Here is a 21,042-nt window from a genome sequence, read left to right as displayed (position 1 = left end):
GCTGAATCTCAATTTACTGGTTTTTCTGTTTAGGTGTGAAGGTAACGTCATCTGTCTGCAATGAAGGCAACAATAGATAATTTATTTTTTAGAATTCACATTGTTTCCCCTTCTTTTTTTCCACAAAAGCGGACGTTCAAGCTGACTACATTAATTGGAATTCAAATTTAAGTTGAAATAAAGTTTCTATTTCCTTGTGTTAATATTTAATTATTATATTGAGATTTGCACCAAAGTTGTTGGTAGAAATGTCCTCCAAAGAGCTTTTCAGTTTTATACTTTGAGTTAGGGCTGTGCAATATGACCAAAATCTCATATCCCGATATAAGAATTCTATCGTCCGATAACGATATAAATCACAAAAATGTAACATTTTCTGTAAATTCTGTGAATCTCGGGCAGCTCGACTTGCCTGAAGTGTTTCCAGCTGCACGTCATGTAGCTGGAGTCGAGTGTTTTAACCGATGCATGAAACCATACATTTTTAGACATAAGTTGTAACAGCCGCCGTTTTCTTTGTGAGTATTTATTACACAGGGTGCTGCGGGGAAACGCCTGTTCTAACGTTTGAGTCTAAGGTCTATTTTTTAGCACCTGGCGGCTCTTTTTTGCTTCTCATCCGTAAATAATCTGCTCTTTCACGTGATTCAGTTTATTTTGAAAAGTCTCAACAGGATCTTGAGCTTTATTGTGAAAGGTTTATGTGGAACATAAACAAGCGGACACGCGATGGTGTTACTGTCATTGTTGCTAACCACAATGCATAAAAACAGGCGCTTGTCGGTCTGTAGTGTGGTTATATTAAATATAAGAGAAAGAGAGAACTTTAAGAAATTAATATAGCCACTACAGTGTCCATCAAAACGATGAAAAAATATTGTCGTAAACAGTTTATTTTGCGACACCAAGAAACACACAATAGCGTAAAATGAAACAATAGACGTTTTTATATCGTTAGCCGATATATATCATTATATCAAACAGCCCTACATTTCACTGTCTGTACTTTTTCCACTTTCACTTGAGTAAAGAAGTGTGGCACTTCAACTTCTAATACAGTATTTTTGTAACACAAGTATTTGTACTTCTACCTGTGACAAATTTGTGTACTTTTGCCAAAAGATAGTGATACATTGCCTTTTTTATTGTTCATAGAAAATACAATATGACTAGATGTTTCTAAAATGAGATACCAAAAGTCTAATTGGGAAACTTTTTTCACTGTTTTATATTCTGCTACACTGTGTTCAAAAGGAACAACCTTTAGTTTGAAGGTGAACTTTCTTTGATTCTAGGTTGCTTTGTGCTTTTTAAGATTTTCATTTTTTGTACAAGCCGGATAACTGACAATCTTGAGCTTCGGTGTGCCAAACTGCATTACATGTCTTGAGCAATAATAAGACAGGCAAAGCAAAACTTACACATCATGTAGAGAGGGGTCTCACAGACCAATAGGAAAATAGGAAATTTTGTAGGCAACATTTGTGGTTACTTTTCTACAATGCCAGGATTTATGTCCAGTATTTTTGATAAACTGACCTTCATCCAGCTGTAGCTTTAGCTTAATCACAATTTGTCCTGAAAAAAGAATAAAAGCCAGAAATTTTAAACCATCCCTGAAACCTTGAATGTCCCGTGCCTGGTGTGTTGGCAGCAACATGCTAAACCCTCTTGGTAACTCCTAAAGCAGGGATGTCGAACTCCAGGCCTTGAGGGCCGGTGTCCTGCAGGTTTTAGATCTCACCCTGGGTCAACACACCTGAATCAAATGGTTAGTTCATATGAGGCATCTGGAGAACTTCAAGACATGTTGAGGAGGTAATTTAGCCATTTGAATCAGCTGTGTTGGATCAAGGACACATCTAAAACCTGCAGGACACCGGCCCTCGAGGCCTGGAGTTCGACACCTGTGCCCTAAAGTGTCCCGTAGGTAGTCAAAAGTCTCCCAAACAAAGTTAAAAAGTAAGGAGAAACACTGTGTTAACCGAGGATTTTCCATCATCTGAGGTATCCGGTCCTTGTCACATAGTGACGCCAAAATATTTTAAAGTAACATCTGCATATGACAAAATTGCTGCAGTGAAAACCCTTTTAAATAGAAATAAAGCTTTATGTAATGAATAGAAAATATATCTTTGATGTTAGAAAGAAAAAGCAGCTCAGCTTTTAATTAAAACATTTATTTGATCCAATTCTTTGGAATGTAATAGTCAATGATGAGAGTCTGAGACAACAGAGACAGATGAGTCTGAGTGTTGACCAGAAAGTCGAAGTACAAACAATACTATTAGTCACGTAAGGCCTCACTGCTTTCCAATGTTTTTTTTTTAACTTCCTCATTTCCTTTCTTTTTCTAGATTTGAGACAGCAAAATTACAGAAAACGGTACTGAAAATAAAACATTTTTTTTGTCATACAAAGAAAAAAAATAAAACATTGGCACGTACATCAGTGACAGTACAAAAACACAAGGTGATATTATACCAAGTAAATAAAATTGTTACTTTTCAAAGAGACGCATATACCGGTAAGCTTTTTCAAGAATGAAAAACATCTCTGTAAATTGTACATTTCAGAATTATAACGTAGTCTTCTGAAACCGTGTTAAAAAGAAGCAACAATAACACTGTCCTCTCTTCCCTCCTTCCTCTCTTTTTGCAAATCAACATCATAAACACATAGATTATTTATTTCTTTTTTAAATATATCAGTGCAACATTTGTTTTCACGTTGAGTGCTGCAGCATCCTTGTAAGTTTAAAGGGGGAGGATATCCTATCTGGTTATTTTTCCTGTTATGAATGTACAGGTAAAACTTTAGCAAGAAGATGAAGAGTTATGTGGAAGAATAAAGCATGAATGCCTCAACAGTCAGCACACTTTATTTGATTGTGGATGCTTACTGAATGGCTACAGAGAAAAGACAGTTAAAGATGGAGAACTGATACTTAGGTGAGCACTTCTCAGTTTGAGCTGGGTGATGTCTCATAATGCTACATTAAAAATAGGTAGAGTTACCACTCATGGTGCAGTAGAAACAGGAAATAAACAAGGCAAAATGTCAGTCAACCACACTACTGGGTTTCAATAAGTTTTGTGCATGTATATTTTGCCCCAACTTAAGGAGCATTAAGTCAGAATGTTCCCATTTAAAACAAACATATGTTGGAGGTTGTCAGATAGTTAGAGAGTAGTAAAAAGTTTTCACCAACATTTTCTTTTTACGGTGTTTTAAAGAAGAGACCCATATAACAAGAAGTTCAGCTAAAAAGCTAAAGCACAACAAAGCAGTCTTTGTAGAACACTTGCTGTTCTTAGTTTTTAACCAGTTTTCGAAGATAAATACCCTGACTTTATATTTCACAAACACCAAAGTTGGTAAGTGTAAAGGTTTACTATGGTTTACAGTAAATAAGGCATTAAAATGCTCAAGCAAATTAAAGACCAAGTACAAACCACATGAAATAGAAATACAAAACCAAATCTCACAAAATAAACTCATTTTAAGATTTTTTTTTTTTAAAGTGAAAACAATTTTAAATTTCCAGCTGTTCTTAATTATTCATTCCTATCTGAAAATGAAACCAGTCTGCTCAATAATAGATGCTGTTAGACCCTAAAGAGACTGAAAGAGATGCTCGAAGTCCATCACAAGGCTCCCAGACCACTGGGCACCCTTCTGCTTAAAGCTCTAGCAGTCTCATTGTGTGCCAGTGGCGTTCAAAAATAATCTTAACAATCCATCCTCAACTTGTTGTCAGCATCTTTATGGTACTGAGGTTACCCTGTACAAAAAAATCCATCATCTCTTCTTTCAAGGCATATCTGATGCTTTTCTCCTTACTCTCATTTCCATGTCTGTAAAAACATAAGTGAAAACCAGGGAACAGTTAAATTCAAAAACCACAAAAACAACAGGTCTGTATCTCTTTGTTTTTCTATACATTATCAAAATCCAAATGATAAACAGTGACATTTCTTTCAGCATAGAAAGGATGCTGCAGCACTGGTGTCTTTCTCTATAAAGAGGGCGCTCAAATATATTAAAACCTATGTACAATATGTTGGATGTGTCGTGAAAATGAGGCATTCGGGGCTCCTACACATTTTCCATCTGGAAAATTCCATAGATTTCACAAGTTTTCCTAAATGTCGCCTAGATTTTAAAAGTGTGTCAGTGCCACTGTCATTGAGGCATGAGGATCTACAGCGCTACACCAACACATGTGATATTTGACAACACACTACAACATTAAAAAGTTTGTAGGTTTATTATCACAATGTGGAAATGTTATTTTTTTCCATTTTTTTTCACATCCGTGTAGGAACCCCAGATGGGACATTAGCTGATGGGAAAACAACCAGCAGAAAAAAAAAGGCAACAGAAAAACTGGAGGGAAAAAAAAAGGCACTGTCGGAACTAGACGCAGGTCAACAGGCAGGGACGGGTCCCCGCTTTTCACACATACACACTCACACACACACACACACACACACACACACACACACACACACACACACACACACACAGATGCATGCTGATCATGTACACAAACATGACTGTAATGATACACACCTCCACAGTCAGACTACTACCCATACACACCTTATATACAGATGTGTATGAATGTGACACACACACACACACACTCATAAACACTTTCATGCACACATGGGGACGGGGACATACGGCCAACAAGAGCCAGATATCACAATAGCATATTTCAAATAGTCTGCCTGTTCTGTGTAACAATGACATCTGAAACAACAAAAGAGGAAAAAACAAAACAAAAAAACCAAGCAAACAAATGAAAACAAAAAAAAACAAACAGATTTTATCTTTCCAAATAATACTTTCATCTGAATTGGTCTCAACACCAGCATGTGATTACATGAAATCAACAAAGCACGCCGAAAAACAAATAGAATCCTTAGTTTTCTTCTTTTTTCTCTTTTTTTTTTTTTGCTGTACAGATTCTTTATACACAGTGCCCCCTATTGGTGAGTCCCTTCCACTGCTGCTCCTGAGAAATAAAATTACATCGGCTCACTTTTCAGCCCACCCTGCCGTCCCATTGGTGGCTTCAGCCCTGTGTTCCACTTTCTTGATTGGCTGCATCGAACGTGTCCATGCGGAGCAACTGCAGCTCCGTCCCCGTTTCTAACTCACGCCTCTGAGTAGTTAGTCTGTCCATTTATCTTGTCCTTCTTTAGTTTCACACCATCTACCAGCTCAAAGTTATAGTTTTCAAGGGCAGATAAGTTCCTGTCTGTCATGCTGCCCTGTGAGCAGGCACAGTACAGGACAACACCGCAGATGGCGCCCAGGAAGACACCCAGAGCTGACATGGCAATGATTGTGATGAGGATCGGGTCCAGGGTCTTCAGCATGTTTCCTGGGCTGCCAAGTGGACTGTTTTCTTGTGAGTAGGTGTCCATGGCTGCAAAAGATTAAAAAAAGATTCCATTTAAAATATTCACAATAGAAACAGATTCTGACCCTGATGCCAGTGTCAAATGTAACGTCAAAAAAGTCACTTCAGTGGATGGAAAGTTTTAAAATGTGTCTCTCAAATGATCCTAAATCTAGTCCCTGATTGTCCTAAACTCTGATTTTTAATGAAAGACATTTTTTTTATTTAATTTTTTTGGTTGGAAAGCCCTAAAAGAGGCTGACTCTTGTTTACTAAGTGTAAATGTTCATAATTTTATTGAGTTTGGATCTCCTTTCTTAGATTTATGTAGGGAAAGCTGATGTAACTTCAGTGGCTACTAAACTTATAGTATTCTTACTATGTTATAACCAGGGAGGAAGCTGCAAATATATATTCATGTGTATGTCTCGTTCCTTGGTAAAGCATGTCTTGACGATAAACTACATCTGAAACAGAATCAATGCATGTGCGGGTCCTTTACTAGAGGCTTAAGGAGCTTGAGGGTCCTTATAGTATTTTTGATGTTTCTAGGACTGCACTCTTTTGGACAGAGATCTCGGAGGTCTTTCCTGGAATGTGTTGAATCTGCTGGACCCATTCACCCAATTCGACTGGTCTCTGACCCGAGTCTTCCAATTACCATGGGGAAAATATGTATATTTGCCAAGAGGGATGGTGAAAATTCCCCCCTGTGACCTATATGTCACTGCCTTGCTAATTATTTCTTTATTCCTGGTCAACATAAAAATAAAATCTTAGCTTTTAGCTATGCACTAAGGTTGCGGTTTGCTGCATCCTGCTGTTATTAACAATATCTCTGAAGAAATTATATACACAATTTGTTGGGTTGATAGAGAGGAGCAGCCACACTCCCAATTAGAAACACTAGCTCCTGATCTGACTAAATGTATCAGAGTTGCGTTCTTCTCCATACGGAGATCTGCAGATGTGGGCGAAAGAGCAGAAGCAGAAAGCAGAAATCATCAAACTCGGCTGTTTTCTACTTCTGATATGTCAGAATCTACTGGAGCGTAATATTTATTTGCTATTTTGTCAATTGACAGCATTTTGTGTTATTGAAATTTTAGATTATAATAGCGATACATGGAAAGGCCACAGATATCTGAAGAGGAAAATGTGAGACTGAGAATATTGCGCATATTAATTTCATTAGAATTATGTTAAAATATTCTTGTAAAATCTGGGACTGTTTAGTTTCTGAGGTTGCTTACTTGAAGACCACAATTATTATATAAATATCACATTTACAGCAGTACAGTAATGAATAAGCTCGTTCATTTGGTATATGGGAGCACAACGACAACAACAACAACAGATGTAGTTCTTTGACATAAGTAAAACCAAACAAAATAACATGCTAACACAAGTCTGATTCTTATTTTGGCATTGACTGACTGTTTTTCTTTACCAGTTCTACTTTGCAGAGACAGAGACAATGATGTAAAGTGCAGAAATGTCCAATAAAAGCTGCATGCACTTATTTACCGGGCACCAAGATATTATGTTCAATACTTACGCAGAATGAAGATCTCTGTTGGTGGAGATGTAGGAGGTTTGGGATCTGGAGTATAAAAAAAAGATTCTCTGTTTGCATACAATGCAGAAGCAGGCCTACTATTAATCTATATTGCCAGATGCTGGCATTTCATATCTTTCTTTCTACACATTTTGGATGATGTCCCAGACAAAAATAAGAATATTAGACAAAAACTAACCAAAGTTGAGCTAATATTTAAAGCGCTGATTCGTTCCATTTCTTGCATTTATTGGAACAAGATATGTGTTAGTGTAGGTTATTTTTTCCACCAACAGCGGTTCTTTTTTCACTGCAGTTGTTGAAAAAGGACAAAAGGACTTTTCCTGCTAAATAAAGAGCAGAGTTTTTTTCATCTTGGTGCTTTTAAACAGGCCACGAGGGATGGATCTGACTAAAAAAACCAAGGGATACTGCACATTCACACGGTAGTGACATTCCACTTTTTTTGGCTTAACTAAAACATTTACTCTCAAATTCTGATCACATATTTAACTTGGCCGATCCCACACCTCAACCATAGCTACACTGGCCTCGCACAGAAAAAGCGAAGCACAAAACAGCAATGATGCCGATGTTAAGTAACATTGAAATACACACCTTTGCAGTCCTCAGCTCTGACTCCATCCATGATCTGGATGTTGTCCACAGCTATGTAGCCTAAGCTGCGTCGGTCTGCGATGCCTTCCACCACCACCTGCAAAAAACCACACAAAGTCTTTCACATGCATTTTCTCATACAGGACAACAAAAAGAGAAGGTTAATCATCCAGAAACTTTGCTGTATATAAGTACATTTTTTTATTTTTGTTGGCTAAATTGTTAAGGTGCAAACTGTAATCCCAACATCCAAAGTTTATTCTTTTGTTCCAAATCATACCTTTCTTACTCTGCCCTTAACATACTTTCTGTTTGCACATAATGACGGCAAAAATAACCCCGAAAATCCATCCTAATGGTGAGCCTATAAGGAAAGAATGTTCTGACTCAGGACTGACTTGTCTTATAGTTATCAGTAGTAGTGAATTTACAATCTCTCCCTGCTGTCATTTTAAGAGTCATTACATCCAGATTTATATTACCTGATAGGGGATGCTTGAGTGTGGCAGTATAACTCGTCCCTCCCTCCACCGACTGCCCTGATGGCCACTGAGCGTCCACAGGATCTGCCCCTCCTCTGTCTCCTTCCTGTGTTTGATGTGAAGCGCTCCTGCGTGTTCACCAACCATGTGATACCAGAACGCCATGCACAGGTCAGAGTCTGGAGAGGTGATGGGCAGGCTGGCCAACCTCGCCACCTTCTCTTCTTTGTCCTCATCTTCACCAGTTTTACTCGGTGTGTCCGAGTCAGTCAGCTGCACGTAAATGAAGTTCCCAGGTTGGCCTGCAGGGGGCAGCAGAAGACAAGGTAAGAGGTGATTGTGACATTAGAGGACTCCTGAAAGCTTTTCCAATGCAGTACTGCTGATATTATTCTTTTAAATACATCCCTGAATGTAAATATGCTGATATCTATACATCTTTAATGAATACACGCCTTAATATGACTGAGCGCAAACATCAGTGTGACAATAAAGGACTCATAAATCTCCCAAGCCTTCATTACAGTACATTCATTTGACTGCATTCAGCTGATTACCTTCCTTGTGGTTTGTCTAAACATTTAACTGTCTTTTCATAAAGCGAGTACTTGATAATGTCTGCGATACTGCTTAGCATCAAGCTTTCGAAACCCCCACACACATCAGATTCAAGGACCTCACAAGGTTTTCTCGTGAAAACAAAGGGCTCTCGCTTCAGGAGAAAAATCTGACTTGACATCACAAAATACTCATTTTTTATTAGTGATCTGGTTAAGTCAAGAAATCAAGGTGAAATCATTCATTTTAGAGCTGCTGCTACTGCTGCTCCCGTCTCCACAGAAACATCCATCACATCCATCAAGCTTGAATGGAGAGAAGGACAGAGAGCCGAGGCATGTTGATGAATTTCAGTGCTATATGTCTTTTAAAAGTCAAGGATTTCAAGGCTGTTCGTTCCTTCTTCAAATTGTATTACAGCACATAACATTAAAATACGCCCATACAAACATTTGTTTTGTTAGAAAAAGGCACAAGATGCAATTGCATCTTTTGTTCTTAAAAAACAAAGCAAAACAAAAATAAGTTGATTTAAATTCACGCCATCTCTTCTTATCTTTTTCAAACATGGCTACTATTTTTGGGTTTCTTCCACTGTCTCATAACAGCAACCTTTCAACTTGAAGATAATTTTTTTTGAAGAGGAAGAAGCTGCAGGCAAACATTCTGGTGAGTAGGGCCGGGTAGTAAGCAATGATTTTGTTGGTGCAGCCAGAAAACTCTCCCTGTGTGAATGCACACGATGACATGCACAACAATTTGGACCATTTTTGACAACTCTTCTCCATCAAACCCATCAGGAAGCTACAGCAGAACAGCATGCTACTGATTCTGCTTATGATTAGATCCTCTGCTTTCAGCTGTGAACACTCTGGACTGTTCCATTGTAAAACCCGGTGAGAGATGCTGCCCTCATCAGGAAAAGATCCTTATTGGGAAGGTTGGGTCAGTTCAGATCCAGAAAATGTTTGCCGGCTGTGCTCCATGATGAGTACAGTTTTGATATTTATGGATGGGTTACTGCCTCAAGTGGAGAAGTTCAAGCATCTCAGCGTTTTGGAGGTGGGAGACTAACAGGCTCGGAGGTTGAGTTATTTTCCCGCCCACACCTGCAGCCAGAAGGTGGTGGTAGTGACCAAAAGAATAAGCTCTTGGATGCAAGCAGTGAAAGTGAGATTCCTTCTGAGGGTGTGTGGTCACAACCTTGGGATAACGGTCATTTGGTCAGTTGTTTGCGCTTCGCAAGGTGACCAAAAGAAAGAAGTTTGGGGATCTCTGCCTAGACTTCTGCCAGATACACTTTACAGGATGGACAGATGGACCTCTTACAGTAATTATTACCCAAATATGTCCTTTCGGACCTTACAGGGACTTAACATTGTGGCATGAGTGAGTGGCTTGAGCCTTTTCATGTGTATAACAGCTCATAGAGCATCAGGCCTACTTAGCTTTGTGATATATTTCCATATTCACAAAGTTTTTGTCCTTCAAAGTAAGAACAAGGTTGGGTGTCCAGTGGGAATTTCTTTTTACATCATAGGCATGTTTTTCCTCATTTCTTTAAACAGAAAAAAGGCAGAGTTGTGAATTTACAGCAGCACGGGGACTGTATAGTGTTATTTAAAGCTTTGTTGAAAATATTCCCATTTCTAGCACAAGAGGTTTCAACAGACTTTTCAGCAGATGCATAGTAACATCGAGAGCTACGGAGCACTCTCCCAAAGCATCTGTCGAGTGCCACTAGTTCAAAGAAAGAGAGAAAAAAAAAAGTCAGCACTCATCACCTACCCATGTGGTCAAGGGGTGGTCCTCTGTGGACAGCGGGAGCCCCGTTGGCCTGGATGATCCACTCAGCTCCCGTACCGGTCTCTCTGGTCCAGCCGCAGAATGACGAGAAGTCAAAGTTACAGGCGAACCACAAGTAAGCTGTAGCAAAGAGACACAAAAACACTCCTAAGAATCTCATACCTACAAAATACAACTGAAAATTTTCCCTGTAATCAATAATCAGCTATTAGTAAGCACAGTTGTTGTGAGTTCAGTCCTAGTCTTGGAAGGTTCTCTATTCAATTTAATTCAATTCAATTTTATTTATATAGCGCCAAATTACAACAGCAGTCCTTCAATCTAAGGCAATATATATTGTAAGGTAGACCCTACAATAATACATACAGAGAAAAAACCCAACAATCATATAACCCCTATGAGCAAGCACTTTGGCGACAGTGGGAAGGAAAACCTCCCTTTTAACAGGAAGAAACCTCCAGCAGAACCAGGCTCAGGGAGGGGCGCCTCTAAGACGCGTGTCTTAACTATATTTATTCCTATCTTTGCTGGTACATCAAGCACTTTAAAGACAACCTTAAGGAAACAGTAGCCCTTCATTTGAATCCCAAATACTGAAGTAAACAGCTCCTATCTGCTCCTGTAAACCCTTCCTGAGAACTGAATCAAGTCCCTGAAAAGCTGCTATACTATGTGACAAACTGCTTAGGTTTTTAAGTGAAGAGGCGTACAGCTACGATCTGGTGCTGTGTTCACTGACCAATCAGTGTCATTCAGGAGGAGGTAAGGGGAGATGGCCTGAAAAAAAGGACAGCAAGTCTCGTAGCATTCCTATCAGGAAGCTGTTCCCGCTGTCGTGTGCTCTCCGAGTATAAATTGTGCAGCCTACAAAAGGCTTGTGCAGATGGGGTGAGACAAACAGAGAGACCGTTGTGACTGTATGTACAATGTGCAGCGCTGGAGGGCATTTTCCTCCACATTCTCAGCAAGATGTCAGCCCTGATAGAAAACAGTATCAAGCACGTACATATGGGTGGGATCAGCACTTTAGGAGAGAGAAACCGAAGAGTGGAGGGACCATGGAGCAGGGCGCGGTGCCACCAACATCAACGGATGTGGCCCCCTTAAAAACCCAAACAGAAAAAACCCTCCCTTTTTCCTCTGCCTCTGCCAGCAGTTGACGGGCGGTATCGGTTCACCGCAGCATCCAAATAAATGCAAAAATCTCTCAACAGTGGACATGTTTCTGAGAGGCTAATAGGATGCAGAGATGACCGTGGAGCTACACAGTAATACCCACCTTACCCACCCACCCACCATCCAGCAACCCCAAGCTGTCTTCACGCGATGCTTCAGCTCAGCTAATTGAGACCCAAGAGGCCTTTATTCTTCCTCCGCTGCTCTCACTTCACCTCCCTCTGTTCCTCTCTTTTACCTGCACTCTCCCTTTCTCTTTTTGCCTCTTTATCCTCCTCACCCAGCCTCCCCCCCCCCCCCGCGCTTTATTTCTTTTCCCCCCTGTCAGAGCTGCCATTTTTTTAACCTTTCTGCCTATTCATTCCTCTTCTTCTCAGCCTGTTTGCTCAAAATGAGTTGCATTCAGTGTACTCACAAGGGAGGGTGAACTGTGATGTGGTGCTAAAATGTTCACCCAGAAAAAAAAAGCCATAAATGACCAAAACAGAGCGCTGCAGTTGGCTTTAAATGCATGTGCGGAATCACAACATCAATGTTTCTCGTTCCATTAACACCTGCAGTTTTTTCACACTATCTCACGAGTCTAATGCCACTCTCTTTTCTGCTGTTGTTTCCACATCTGTAAAGTGCAGTTTTATAGATGAATGATCATGAGTTTCGACCTCAGACACTCTTGGAAAGTTTTAAGTTGTTTCTTTATAACAAAACGCTATTTAAACATTTCCAGTGGGGTTTAAGAGAAATCTGCAGGGAAAGGAACATGAAAAAATGACATTTATGCACAAATATCTTGACTTTTTTTTCCTATTTTCTTTCCTTCTTTCCTTTCCTTTATCCTTCCCCTTGCTGTTGAAACCTTTAGAAACCTTTTCATCGATGTAAGAAGATTTAACCCAGAGAAATATATAGCGATGGCACCTCAAGAATCAGACTATAGAAATCTACTAGCGAATCCAGTACCAGTAAAAGTAGTGGATGCCCCACCCATATGTCCAGCATAGCTTAAAATGTTCTATTCTTGAGTTTTAACTATTTCTTTTATGATTTTTCAATATATTTATTCATTTTTTGTGCACAGCACTTTATGAAAACTTTGATTAAACAGATTTTTTGTGTTACATTTAAAAACTGAGCATAGAGGCAACCTACAAATACAAGCTCAGCTGGTATCAGCTGATAGCCTTCCAGTTGCATCTAGCTGGCAGATGTGGCGCAGCATTTAAGCTTGCCTACAGGTGTTGTGCATCTTCAAGCCTCCGCGATCTGTGCTGTGCAAATTACTACACAGGGAAATAATCGTCTTTTGACTACAGCTGGTCTGGCGTCAAAGATGAAAAACACTGACGAAAAAAAAGTCTTTGCTCTCTCTTTCACTCTCTTCCTCTCTCTCTCTCTCTGTAAATATATAACCTAATAGCACGTGTGTCTGTTCTGTCTCTCTCTGTAGTCCGCTAGTGTCAGGGTTCAGCAGTGTCAGGTTCATTTGTGAAGTGGGGCCATGAAAAAGCTATTAACTCTAATGGAGGTCAGCTTCATTGTTCTTCGCGACCGTGGTCAGTATCGTTGGTGACACTGAATAATGGGTCCATTGGCTGAATTAATGCACCGATCTGGCAAACCCCGAGCAGCGCTTTCACATCTACAGCTGCCTGTGAAATGGTTCAACTTTGCTTTAAATGAAACACATTGTACGGGGAAACATGGGAGCAGATTGGGCGGAAATGCTCACCTGGCATGAACTCCATAATGGGGTTGGTGGACGTGGTGCCTCCTGCGAAAGACAGATGGGGCAGTCAGTTTGGGGTCAAAGGTCAGAGAGGGATTTCTCACCCACACAAATGCCAGCACAAACACAACATACCTGCTTTTATGAAAAACTAGTAGCAGGCATTTAAGCCAAACATTTTAACTTTAAGGTTTTAGAATTTTTCTTTAGCTTTTTAAATCCTAGAAAAGAGGCCTAATGCTTAACGTGGCTGTAAATAAAAGAGAGGATAAAGGAGAATCGGAAACAAGGATAGTCAGACAGCGCTAAAGAAAAGCTAATAAATAAATAAAGCTGAACAGAAAAAGACCAATTCAGTCAAAACTGTAGCAGCTAGTGAGGAGATAAGGGAGAATTTCTCATGATCCAATTCCAACTGGGCTTCATTAAAGCAGAAATTAAATCAATAACATTTAAAGGAAGAAAGAAGAAAGGCTTTTATTCCCGCGTTCAATCCTTTTACCTTTTATTGCTTTGCATTTTAATTTGGCGAGCTCACCGAGACGGAGAGTGTACTAAAAGGAACCGAGTTTCCGTGCTTTACCTTCGTCATATTCGGGGGTCTCGGTTTCAGTGATGCAGTCCAGCCGTCCATCTTCACACTCTATAACTGCTGTAGTGCCGGGGTTGGTGATCGGTGCTGTGGTGGTCGCACCAAATGTGGTCATGGGAGGCGTAGATGCGAGTGGGGTGGTGGGAAGTGCTGTAGTTGTTATTTCTGTGGATGAAGATGAAGAGACAGGAAGTGTGAGTGACTAGAATGGATTAAAAAAAGGAGATGAAAGAGTGTCAAGAACTGACCCCACCTCTCGCCCTATCAGTGCCCTTCATGCACGTTTAAATGCAGTTTGAGTGTCAAAGGGATATAGCCTGTTTGGCTCAGTAAACGCTAGGGTGATCTCATATGAGGCCCTGTGGCACAACTATACTAGTTTCATTTTTTTAAGTACTAAGACACCTCCAAAGTTGTGTCGTCACAGGCGACTGAGGCCCAGGGGGTGGGGGGCTCATCTATCAATCATAAGTGCTTCTCCAGTGTCCACATGTGTGGACATTGAAGAAGCCCTTGGGCATCCAACAAATGTGAGGATGCTAGTTATTAAAAAGCACAAAAAAAAAGAAGAAGTGTATGACTGTGTGTGTGAATGAGTGAATGTAGCTTAAGTAGAAAAGTGCTACATAAGCACCAATCCAAAGCTGAAACCAAAGCCAAAATAATTCACTGATTTCTCAAAGCTAATTAAAAGCTAGCAATTTTTCTTTGACAGCGAACTCATCATCTACTGGGCAGAGAAAAAAAAGTCTTAAAACACTCAGTGAATAATGATCGGCCTTTAGTGATTCGTTAACTGCTAAAGACATACTGAGACCAAAAATATTTTGCCGCTGTCTTACAGTTCTTTCCTCGGGTTTCTGCTTGATAATTACACAGAGCGCTGATGGAAAGAAGCAAAACTAAAACAGTTTGGTTCCAGTCTGAGTCCCTCTCATTTACTGGAGCCAAACTCGAAGGATGCAGGACCGATCATCGGTGACAGACTTATGAGTCCCCCTGGAGTTGTGGGTTCCTGAGCATTTGCTTAGTTTGCTCTGTTTGTAATCCTGCCTTAGATGCAGTTTACAATTCACGTATATTCTAGTGTACAAATCAAAGAGAGTTATAGTCTGAAAATCTAACTTAATATCTGTAATATGAAAGCTGCTTGAACTTGTTTTAAAATGGAGGAAAACTACTGGGGCTGAATTAGTGTCTGAGAAACACTGCTGACAAAGATGCCAAAGAAAAACAAAACTTAACTTTTATTTGGTAACTAACAAGTAAGAGGACCCAATCACCTCCTACTGCGGAGACAGGCGTTCTCAGTGGGATGCCACTGTGTCTCGGTCTTGTCAGCTACCCACTGGGGGAAAACTGTTGAAAACCTGTTGCTTTTTCATCTGCTATCAGTCTAATTAAGTTGATTTTCACAGTTTTGCGATCGTGGTGGAAACGCAAACAGGAATGGGCACAAAGGACTTTTTGATTTTCTGATTTATTTCACGGTGCTTCTTAAAAAATGAAGATTAAAAATAACATGGAGCTGGGCAGATCGCGTCTACTCTGCAGACAGATTTACAAAGAAGAAAAGTAGCTACATGCATTAAAAGCTTTTGACAATATAGTCGGTCTAATTAACTTTAATGTCATTTTTTGCAGTGAGCTCGAAAAAGAAAATGACTGAAAAGAAAGTTTCAGAGGATTTTTGGTCTAGAAAGAAGAATACTTAGGAGAAAAGTCAGATCATTTATATCTTGACAGAGAAAACAGACGTCTCTCTCTTAAGAGTCATGTATGAATCCAAACAACTAACACATTTTGTCTCTTTTATATGAGAATTCAGAGTCATTATAGCGGACCTATTACACTTTTCCATATATACTGTTACAAATGGTGTTCCTCCTATTAAACATGACAAAACATAAAAGTAATCCCTGTGAGTCTAATGCTCAGGCCTCAGACTGCTTTCAATGCCGAGTTGCAGACAGTATTTTTTCTTTTATGTTTGCTCTGTCTGTTGCCGGCCGTGTGCAGGCAGGGAGTGGACCCAGAATGCAGGACTCAGCATACAGATGTAAAACTCCAAATCACAAAATTATTGCTGGTAATCAAGAAACAAAAACCTGAAAGACCTGAAAGAGTCTCCGAAAACGTTACAGCACTTATGCAAATATGTGATGTCTTGATAAATCGAGCAGATATTAGAAGTTTACACAGCACCATTCTCGCATGAAAATACCTTAAAAGTTTATTTTGTGACCCAGACAGAGTAATATTTCAAACTCCGCCACTCTACATTCCTCCGCCACTGCCTCGTTTGAGTTTTGGACGAAATGGATTCTGGGATATTGCATTTCGTCTTTTCGAGCTGATTGGAGACCAAAACAGCCAATCCGATATTTTTGCATCCAAGTCTGTGATTGGCTGGTTTTGTGGCACAAATATAATAGTGTACAGAAAGAGTTGAGCGCGCACGGGCAGAAATGTTGAGAGCGCGAGCAACACATTGCGAGCAAGCGCAAGTGCAAAAACTGAGCGAGAGGGGCTGCTATTGTGTGTGTTTGGATAATAGCAAATATTGAAATACATTTTTTGCATGCAGCAATGAATTTTGTTCACTCGAATTTAGCTTTTCTTCGCTCAAAATAAATTTCTCCTCAAAATGCAACACTTGCACCTGCAAATTTTTTTTTACGTGCGCTCAGAATAGTGGCACAAAAATAACGCCATAGGAATTGAGCAGAGTGAACACACCTGGGAACACAGCTGAATGGAATCCCCCTGACCAGGGCAGTTTCAAAATAAAACAGGAAGTAACACACTGAGAGTCAGACTAAGACATGTGGACAAAAGATGAAGGAACTTGAGAGCACAGGAGACAGGACTGGGGAGACCGAAGGCAAACAAACACATAGACGCTGAAGACCGACTGGACGCAAAAAAGGGAACAAAGAAACAAGAATTATTAATATAAATAGCAAAACTATGAATCATAAGTCCAAAATGCAGGGGCATAGACCCAATAACATAACAGGATGCTCTTAATATGGTCATTAACATGATCTTTAGTTTACCACGGGCCAGTCAGAAGAAAGTTGTCTTAAAGGGAGAGCGAAGAAAGCTAACACAGAGGATGAACTGAAGGGCTGCACCAACACCCAGCATAAGTTTAAATAAAGATGATTTTGACTTGTGAATCATGCAGAGCTACTCTAGTCGACTCTCCAGATGAAAATATGGAGTTAGAAATAAGCATAATAGGTTCCCCTTTAATGAAAAGTGATATAAGGTTGGATACAGCGCTCTCATTAACTACAAAACTCAAGTGTCTTGATTTCTCGGAAGGTTGAGAGCTGGCACTTTTCCCCCCATCAAGTACCAGAGTAATAATGACAGAAACTCTTGTATCTTGTTAAATTCTACTCTGCAGTCAATGTGTGGTGATGTGTTTTTATGTAAATTAAACAAATTGAACTTGCATTAAGCGTATGCAGACTATGTGAAAACCACAGATGGTCTGCATATAATTAAACTTTGTAAGGAAACGTGTCTGCGACATTTCGAGTGGGATGGAGGTTTGCTCTTACAGCAGCGTGGATGTAAGCGTCGAGCTGATTTAACTCGGAGCTCGAGGCAAAACATCTGATTAAGCTGCTGAAAGTGATCCGCAGGAATATCGTTGAGCTTGTTAGTTTCTCTTCGCTTGTGTTTGTCTGGGCTCGAGTTGGCATCTCGATGTTCTCGTGAAAAGAGAGGGAGACTCATTAATGAAGCGCGGCTCTCGGTCTAATTAACAAAAACCTGTTTTCAGTTATAAATGAACTGCTGGTTGATGCTTGGTATATCCGACACCGTACATTTTTAAAGCTTTCGACAATAGCTTTAGCACATTTTATTTATTTAATAGCACAAATTTTGCTTGTTTAGCCCTTTAAGGACCACTTGAGGTCATTATGCACATTTATGAAGCACCAAACTGCCTCAGCGAGCATCTCTGTTCCTACAAGAAAGCTGTGATTTGGATAATTGGATATGACTGTGAATGTCTATGTACCACGTTTTTATATGTATCCACATGGGTTGCATGTATTTTATTAAGTATGTGTGCACGTGCTGCAAGCAGTGGGATTAAAGTGTCTGTGTCATGTCTCCTGCTGCAGTGTGTATTGCAGTGACCCCCCCTTTAACTAAAAATACACTAAAGTATCAGTTTAACTTAATAATGCCACACCATCATCCACCACATACTGTACACAGTGTTGTTTAAAAACACATGTAAAAATGTGTGGATTGTTTTGTGCGATTATCTCCCAGCAAAGTCTACATAAGTGGAGGAGTGACAAATTAAAGGAAAAAGTGGAAATCAATTTTGTGGAACTCGAACTTGGGGAGGACATCAGACTGTTTCATGATAATAACTCCACAACTGCAGTCTATGTTTGTTTCCCTGCTACGCTCTCGTTGTTGCAGTCACGATAACAGCTGGAGGAAGCATCTCGGAAACAAGACAAATTCTGTTTTGCATCTACTCTGTTCAAGTTTGTTTGGCTTTTTTTTCCCTACAAGTACATCGAGTTCATCCGCATCATTTCACGCTGTATTCCGATTGTTTGGTTCATAAATGTGAGCTTCAGCAGCAGTTATTTTGGCAGATGAGCGTCCTAATTTAATTTACTTTGGCTGCAAAACTGTTGCCTTTCTCACTGAGTGACCTCTGCTTTTAAGGAGTGACCAAGACTGTGTCTTTCATTGATAAAAGAAATCCGTCCATCGACCCATCCTACCTCTCCAACCTGATAATCGACATGCTTGTGTGATTTGCCACACAGACTTTTGATTTTTCAGTCAATATGAACCCAAAATGAGTAACTAACCCCTAAAACTCATCAGGAAGGTGTTTACAGAGGTCCAGACAGAAAGCAGTTTTCTCATACACCTCAATAGGACTGGAAGTCCTTTTCCAACCACAGGTATCGCCCTCTCATGGCCATCAGACAAAATGCAGGTTTGAGGCACTTCCACACTGGCTTCAGGTGTTTAGACTAGTTAAGATCTGGTGACTCCAAAGATTGAAGATGATTTACATCACTGCTGCACTCCCAAAACTGCTCAGTGACGGTTTATTTCTTATTAAGGTGGGCACTGCCATCTTCCACTCCCACTCAGAACAACTTCAAAAAGAAACCCAAACCGATTTGCTGTGATTTTCCCGGCCAAAAAAAACAAGTGAACCCCAACAATGCCAGTAAAATGCCCCCAGAGTGGAACAGAAGGAACTCAGCCCCTTGCTGTAAGGGTCAAGGATTAATGCTTTTCCTTTAATATGACCCACATATGCCCACATGCAAACAGACCTACATGGTAGATCATTTGTCAAAAACAATGAGTCACAGTCCATCTGTAACATGAGTCACAAACTGTTGCATTCACAAGCATATCACTAGAGTATGTGTCAGCTGCGGATATTACTGTAGGTTGGACTCCGCACAGGAAAGCGTGTTTACTGTTTTCATCTGGGGAAGAGTAGGATGTTTGTTTTGCATATGAGCTGCTTACTTTTACTGGATTTTAGTTGAGTAGCAGTATTAAAGTTAATGGTTTGCACAATTAGGTGTGCAGGTACTGTCGCTGTCTCCGAGCTGCTTCCCTGTCGACTGGGAAACATTTTTCTTTGAAGGGAACGTGAATACAAAGAAAAAACAATTAGCTGTTGAGAGATTTTAAGGTTTTCAAAAATTCAGTTTAACGCGGTTGATTGAATTGAGTTGACAGATCCAAGATGCCCCGCGTACTTCTCTCATCTCTTTGTCTTCTCCGTCCTTTAATCAGTCTTCTCCTCTCTCGGGCTCTCGCGCACAGTCCTGCGTGGTTTTGCTGATTCTTATCATTCTCCCTACAGTGCAACCAGATACTCCATCAGAGAGCCTGCTTCCTCCCTTCATCTGTTCCTTCCTCACCTACTGTGAGAGGTCATACCCTTCCTCCCTCTCTTCCTCTCCCTTTTTCTCCCACACACCCGTCAAGCTCTGACCACTGCAACAGCAGAGATAGTACCCTGCCATAGCATGCGTCAGCCTTTTCATGTGCTCACACTCTCTTTCTGCCTCTCATTACACCAACCAGCGTGAAGTGTAAGCAGTTTACTGTTTAACGGCTGACTGAGGCCAAATACTGTTTGCATGTCGAACGTTTTCAAAGATTTAATTAGCGTTTGCCTGAGTCACTGTTATAAATTATCCTTATTTATCTTATCCTGGGCTTTTGTGCGTGCCTTCAGTCTGAAACGAGCTGCTTTAGCTCCCTTTCCCTCTTTCTGAGGAAGCTTTCTTCTGATTGGCTGCCCCTCGCAAACAAAAAGATTCGACAAGCAGTTTGAGTGAGGTATCTGTCGCTAAAATAACCATATACATCTTTACATTGTTACCATCTGTTAGCCAATGAGCGTGCGGTTTCATACCACAGGGTAATCCTCAATTTTGAAACACAGTATGGCCAAGATTTGCCACACAGACTTTATTTTTCAGTCAATATGACCCAAAATGAGTAACTAAGCCCAAAAACTAATCAGGAAGGTGTTTACAGAGGTCCAGACAGAAAGCTGTTTTCTCATACACCTCTATGGACTTGAAGTCTTTTTCCAACCACAGGTATCGCCCTCTCGTCAGGCAAAATGCAGGTTTGAGGCACTTTCACACTGGCTTAATTTTTCCAACCTTTTCCGTCTATGGTGACAAAATCATGCTTGAAATCAAGTGTTTAAAGCTTTTGACTCACATGGATTGCTGTAATGTAATCTAAGGCAAATGGTTTTCAAGAGTCATGTGCGATTTAAAAGAAGCAAAAACTGCAGATCAATAGATTTAGAACTGCCGCAGCACGTCACCTGCTCTCTCTCTTAAAGAGGCTGAAGAAAAAAAAGGATTCAAGTGATGTTTTTAACGGTGAACTTCATTTGAGGAAAAAACCAAGCAAACTTTAAATATACCAGCTGTTTTTATGTTTGCCTGCTTTATTTCATTTAACACCTTAAAGTAAACTGAATAACAGAAAATGTGAGAGAACGATGCACAACAACAGAGGCGTAAAGTTTGAGCTTTCTTGTTAGTACGATGTTTTAAACATGAGATA

The 21,042-nt window shown here is 40.2% G+C and overlaps 1 pseudogene; it reads right to left on the bottom strand.

The window, feature by feature from the left end:
* Nucleotides 1-2,164: 2,164 nt before the first annotated feature.
* Nucleotides 2,165-21,042, bottom strand: part of LOC120737651 — a 92,675-nt pseudogene continuing 73,797 nt past the window's right edge.

Source organism: Simochromis diagramma, unplaced genomic scaffold (assembly GCF_900408965.1).
Source record: "Simochromis diagramma unplaced genomic scaffold, fSimDia1.1 OVJJ01000247.1, whole genome shotgun sequence".
Taxonomy (NCBI): Eukaryota; Metazoa; Chordata; class Actinopteri; order Cichliformes; family Cichlidae; genus Simochromis; species Simochromis diagramma.
Note: the sequence above shows the minus strand (reverse complement) of the source record. Positions and strands in the feature narration are given on the sequence as shown.